This window comes from Elephas maximus, chromosome 9 (genome assembly GCF_024166365.1).
Source record: "Elephas maximus indicus isolate mEleMax1 chromosome 9, mEleMax1 primary haplotype, whole genome shotgun sequence".
In the NCBI taxonomy this organism is placed as follows: Eukaryota; Metazoa; Chordata; class Mammalia; order Proboscidea; family Elephantidae; genus Elephas; species Elephas maximus.
The window spans coordinates 47,927,106-47,933,688 of NC_064827.1; positions in this window are offsets into that span (position 1 = coordinate 47,927,106).

Sequence of the window (6,583 nt, forward strand, 5' to 3'; positions counted from 1 at the left end):
AGCAGTTTAGGAATCCCTGGGTGGTGCAAAAGGTTATTGTGCTCGGCTGCTAACCAAAATGGTGGAGGTTCAAGTCTACCCAGAGGTGCCTTGGAAGAAAATCTTCATTTTTTTTAATTTTATTTTGTTGTTGAGAATTTACCCAGCAAAACATACACCAATTCAACCATTTCTGTATGTACAATTCAGTGACATTAATTACATTTTTTCGAGTTGTACAACCATTCTCACCCACCTTTTCTGAGTTGTTCCTTCCCGTTAACATAAACTCACTGCCCCCTAAGTTCCTGTCTAACATTTCAAGTTGCTGTTGTCACTTTGATCCCATATAGTTCTTAAAAGAGCATAATGCTCAAGGCAGGCTAAGTAACAGCTTTATTGAGATACAATTCAAATACTATACAATTTACCCACTTAAAATGTATAACTTGACAGTTTTTAGTATATTCACGAAGTTGTGCAATCACCACAATTCTAGAACATTTCATCACCCTAAAAGAAAACCCTGTACTTATTAGCAAACACTCCCATTTCTTCTAACCCCACCCCCAGGCCTGAGCAACCACCAATCTACTTTCTGCGTCTATGGATATGCCTTTCTGGGCATTTCATATAAGTGGAATCACTCAGTATGTGGTCCTTTGTGATTGGCTTCTTTCACTTAGGGTATTTTTTTTAAGGTTCTCACCCATGTTGTAGCATGTATTAGCACTTCATTATTTTTATTGCCAAGTGACATTCCATTGTATGGACATACTACATTTTGTTTATCAATTCATTGGTCGATGGATATTTGGGTTGTTGCCCCTTTTATGAATAATTCTGCTGTTTAATGAATAATACTGTTACAAACATTGTTGTACAAGTTTTTGTGTGAGAATATGTTTTCATTTCTCTTGAGTATATACCTAGGAGTAGAACTGCTGGATCACATGGTAATTCTCTAACCTTTCTGAGGAACTGCCAAACTGCATCATCTTACATTCCTACCCAAAATGTATGAGAGTTCCAGTTTCTCTACATCCTCACCAACACTGTCTTTTTGATTCCAGTCATCCTGGTCAGTATGAATGGTATCTCATTGTGCTTTTGATTTGCATTCCTCTGATGACTAACGATGTTGAGCATCTTTTCATGTGGTTATTGGCCCGAATATTATATTTTAACACATTTCTAGATCAATCTGTTCTGCGTCTGGTTGGTGGCATCACGTGATTGAGGCCAGGCTGCCTCAGGGCATTCTGGTATACTGGGGCTGCTTCCAGAGATGGCCGGGGGCTGAGCAGGTAACCAGGAGAGCAGTTGGACCTGGCTGGAGATGAAGATTTGGGAGTCAATCCATGAGTACACAGCTCTTGAAGCCCTGCGAGTGGACGGGATTCTCAAGTAGAGTGATGGGAGAAGAATGAAAGTTGGATAAAGTGTTGGGTACTCTTCGAACTTAAGGGTGAGATGAGGAGGTGGAGACAAATCAAAGATCCACTGTCTAAGTGGGGTGTGAGGAGGGGCAGGACCAGCCAGAGCGGGGAACGGAGCCACTATGAGGCCTGAGAGGTTTCTGGGTGGCTCAAGCAGTTTGCAATTGGCTATTAACCTAATGGTTGGCAGTTCAAACCCAACCAGTGGTACTGCAGAAGAAGGGCCTGGCAATCTGCCTCCATAAAGATTACACCCAAGAAAACCCTGTGGGACAGTTCCACTGTGTAACACACAGGGTCACTGGGAGTCAGAATTGACTTGATGGCAATGAGTTTTGGTTTGAATGAGGCCTGAGATCAGGGAGTGTCCAGGCAGGCCTCAGGCAGTGAAAACAGGCTTGGGAGCGGGAGCCCAGGGGTGAGACCCCTCCCTCAGTGTCAGGGCAGGGCAAGAACCCTGGCAGGTCTGGACTGTTAAGAGGCCTTACACAGTTTCTTGTGCAATCCTCACTACTGCCCTCTGGTGGTCATCGTACCCCTTTTGCAGAGGAGGAAGTTGAGAAGTTCCTGAGCAGGAAGGGACAAGAGAGCTAGCAGTTGAACCCAGGCAGAGGTGTAACTAAGCTAAGGCAGGTAGGGAAGGTGCCCAGGGCTCCGCTTGAGGAGGAGCGCTAACGAACAGTTTCTGTTGGCCATCGGAGTTTCCATCGCCAGCTGTGAGAGTTCACATTCAGCAATTTAAAACTAATTGCCATAGGTGGTCTTTTCCTTAGATGGGCTCCTGAACTCATTCCAAAGGCTGTGTACTTTTTCAGCATCCTGTGGAGACTCAGCACAGGAAGAAATTATTATTATGTGGAAGGAAGTTAGGGTAGGAGTCTCAACTTAAACATTGACTCTTCAGACTTCCTGAACACCATCTAAAGAAGTTCCTCTTATTAATCTCTCACACTGCACTCAATTTGCTTCCTTCGTTTAACTAATTATTATAATTTATAATAATATATTTATGTGCAAATATAGTTTACTCTTTTATTGAAAACGACATGTATAGTAAACCACAGTTTACAGGAAAAGGACCATGACTATTTTGTTCACCGTTCTTCCCAGTACCTGGCATGGAATTTTTTTTTTTTTTTATTAACTTTTATTGAGCTTCAAGTGAACGTTTACAAATCAAGTCAGACTGTCACATATAAGTTTATATACACCTTACTCCGTACTCCCATTTGCTCTCCCCCTAATGAGTCAGCCCTTCCAGTCTCTCCTTTCGTGACAATTTTGCCAGCTTCCAACTCTCTCTATCCTCCCATCCCCCCTCCAGACAGGAGATGCCAACACAGTCTCAAGTGTCCACCTGATATAATTAGCTCACTCTTCATCAGCATCTCTCTCCTACCCACTGTCCAGTCCCTTTCATGTCTGATGAGTTGTCTTCGGGAATGGTTCCTATCCTGGGCCAACAGAAGGTTTGGGGACCATGACCGCTGGGATTCCTCTAGTCTCAGTCAGACCATTAAGTATGGTGGCATGGAATTTTTTGTTGCATGTACAAGTGAGGTGGAATTTGGAAAAAGGAAATAAGGTGTGTGTCACAGGTCAAAATCCTTCAGTGTATGAGTTGACTTCCACCTTCCACATCTCGCCAGGGCATGATAGTAAGCTTATTTTTTCAGGAACAGTGTGAAAACTGTAAACATTACAGGGATGAGGACCAAGGGTGAGGAAGGAGGAAGTAGGTGTGGGTAAGGGTATGACCAGTCAGGGTGCCTATAAATGGAACAACTGAGAAACAGGTACAAATCAGATTCTTTGGCCACTTGACAACTGGGTTGGGGAGCTTGGGTGGCTCAACACTTCACTTCTTCCTTGGAGGAACTTGCCAGAATGCCGACTTCAGAGGCAAGTCATGGAAGTCAGTCATGTTCACCCAAGAGGCTGAATATGGCCTGGGTTAGAGAGAAGCCTTCAGGTTCCATGGAGGAGTAAACATATGAAGTCAGTTATGTGTGTCTCTTCACTGTCATTTTTCCTTTTCCACACTGCACATTCAGAAAATCTTTATTGGTATCCACTGGTTTTTCAAAAGTCCTCTACTTGGTAGGAAGGAGCCCAGATTCTGTGCACAAGAAGCTCTTGGTCCTGTAGGAACAAGGCTTGAAGAAACATAAGGACCAAGGCCTGGCCTGTCTTGTTCACCATTGTATCCCTAGGGCTTTGTCCTGGGCTTAGCTTGGAGTAGGTGCTCCAGATGGTTCCTGATCCAAGGGAACTCCCAGTATACAGGGGGTGACAGACCAGAGAAAAAGGTGGTAAGTGGGCAAAGAAGAGGGTACTTTGGGAGCCCTGAGAAGTTTGTTGGGGAGATTACGGAAGGTTCTGAGAGGGAGTGACTTCTTTACTGAAGAACCCACAGGAGGCGGCCAGGTTAGGTTCAGTATGGTGGTAGCGGAGGAGTGGGAAGTATGCAGGCAGAGAAAACAGCCTGTGCCAAAGCCTGGAGGTGAGAGAACATGATCTTTTAGGGAAACTTAAAATAGTTCAGTGTGGTTGGAGCACAGAGTGGTGAAAAATTAGGCAGAAGTCAACTTCGGGAGGGGCTAAGGATAGTTGGAATGGCTACTGGGGCCTGAGACCTTAGGGTCTCTGGTCGGAGAAGCTGACCTCATCTCTACCTCCACCCCCATGGCCCAGCCCTCTGGGTACCCTAGTTTCTCCAAAACTAAGTTCTTTCTTGTCCTCTCTTGCCCGTACCAAAATAATTCCTCATTGGTTTTAATTTGTTTTTAAAGACATTCCCTCATGCCCTCAACCATTTCACAGATTGAACACTGATTCATTATCCAAACAGAAAAAGCAACAGAAAGTGCTGGAAACTGACTTTAAAAACAAGAACAGGAATGGGATAAAAATGGCACTTCTTTCTCCTTACTGTAGTCCATGGGTGGTGCAGACAGTTAACACATTTAACTGCTAACAGAAAGGCTAAAGGTTCAAGTCCACCCAGATGTGCCTTGAAAGAAAGGCCTGGCAATCTACCTCCAAAAAATCAGCCACTGAAAACCCTATGGGTGTGTAGGGACTGGGGTCTTAAAAGCTTGCAAGTGGCCACCTAAGATACAATAATTGGTCTTTTCCCGTCCGGAGCAAAGAAGAGTGAAGAAAACCAAAGACTCAAGGAAATAAGGGCTAATGAACCAAATGAACTATGGCCTCCACTAGCCTGAAACTGGAAGAATTAGATGATGCCTGGCTACCACTACAGACCGCTCTGACTGGGACCACAATAGTAGGTCATGGACAGAGAGTGGGAGAGAAATGCAGAACAAAATTCAAACTCATAGATAAGACCATTTTTATTGATCTGATAAGGAGCCCTGTTAATGCAGCAGTTAAGGCGCTCAGCTTTAACCACTAATCGAAAGTTCAGCAGTTCAAACTTACCAGCACTCCTCCACTGGAGGGAGATGTGGCAGTCAGCTTTGTAAAGTTTTACAGCCTTGGAAACCCTAGGGGGCAGTTCTACTCTGTCTTATAGGGTCGCTATGAGTTGGAATCCACTAGAAGGCAGTTGCTTTGGTTTTCTTTTTGTTTAGCTGGTCTGATAGACTAGTGGAACCCCCAAGTGTATGGCCCTTAGGTACTCTTCAAATTTGGAACTGAAATCACTCCCAGAAATTACATTATACAAGACCTAAAGGGAACATTTGCCCAAAAGCAAAGTTCAGAAGGGCAGCAGGGGGAAGAAAGCGGGGAGAATGGACATGGGGAGCCCAGAAAGAAAGAGGGGAGAGGGCTGACACATTCAGAGGTTTGCAACCAATGTCACAAAACAAGCTGTGTATAAACTGTTGAATGGGAAACTAATTTGCTCTATAAACTTTCACCTAAACAACAATAAAATGTTCAAAAAAAAAAGAGAAAACCCTATGGAGCACAGTTCTACTCTAACACACATGTGGTTGCAGAAGTCAGAATTGACAACTAGTTTGTTGTTGATGGTAAGATAAGGTACTATTTTAATTTACTGGAACTTTTTAATCACAAATAAAATGAATCAAACCTGCTTTCATAGGGTGATTATATTTACAGATGTGATTTCCTCATTTTTCCCTTTAAACTTAATATCCATTTATTCAAAGATTATGTAAACCATAATGGTTTTCTTTAGCCAAAAGTAACTGAGTTGCTGGTGTGTTGGATTTCATTTTCTCTGTAATCGGGAGTCTGTTGCTCAGCCTCACTGAGAATGTTAAAGGGAATTTCAATTAGAGAGACAAAGTGCGTGCTATCTAGGCTACCCTCACTCCACAGGTGAATTCAATCTCCCACTTTTCTTTGGTTACTTCCTTTTGGCCCCCAAAAATGCACTTCTTCAAAATCCCTCAATTCTGGAGTCCCCCTCTAGCCTAGGGTCCATTTTCTACCTGCTTTTAACAACTGAGGTGTTTCCTCACCTCCCCTTTGCCACCAAAACTGCTGTCTCCAGTGGCATTCTGATCCCCAAGTCCACTGATCTCGTTCCTTATTCTCTTGAACTGTTCTGGGCTTTTGACCCTGGGGGTCTCCTCTCCTCATGACACATGCTCTTTCTCTGTAGTCTGCTTTTGGTCTCTATTCTCCATTCCTTCTCAGGTAGCTGCACAAGGCTCAGTCCTCCACGTTGCTCATCCCTCTGCATACTCTTCAGCAGTCTAGTCTATCCTGGTAATGGTTCCCAGATATCTCCAGACGGCACCTCTGTCTTGAGCTTCGACAAACTGTCTTCCTGTCTGGTGGGCAGCTTCACCTGCATACTTATACCAACATGTCCAAAACCAACTCTTCTCACCTCACACCTCCTCTTCTCTTTATTGTTGTTACTTTGCTCATCAGTTCTGGTAAATTGGGTTGGAGATCAGTGTTATTTTTTCTTCAAACTGGCTCTAATTTCTCAATTTTGTCTGAAATCCAACCCAGTGTTTTTAGGAGCCCTGGCCTGGGAGGCAGTGGGGTTCTAGTTCTCACTTCCGCTCTGACTTCCTAAATGACTTCAGATAAGTCAGTGGAACTTCTTGAACCTGTTGCCTCATGCAATTGGATCGGGTACCACTTATTAAAAGCTTACCATAGAACTGGCATATGTTTTGTTGTGTGCATTTTCACCACGATCAAAAGAAGAAGAA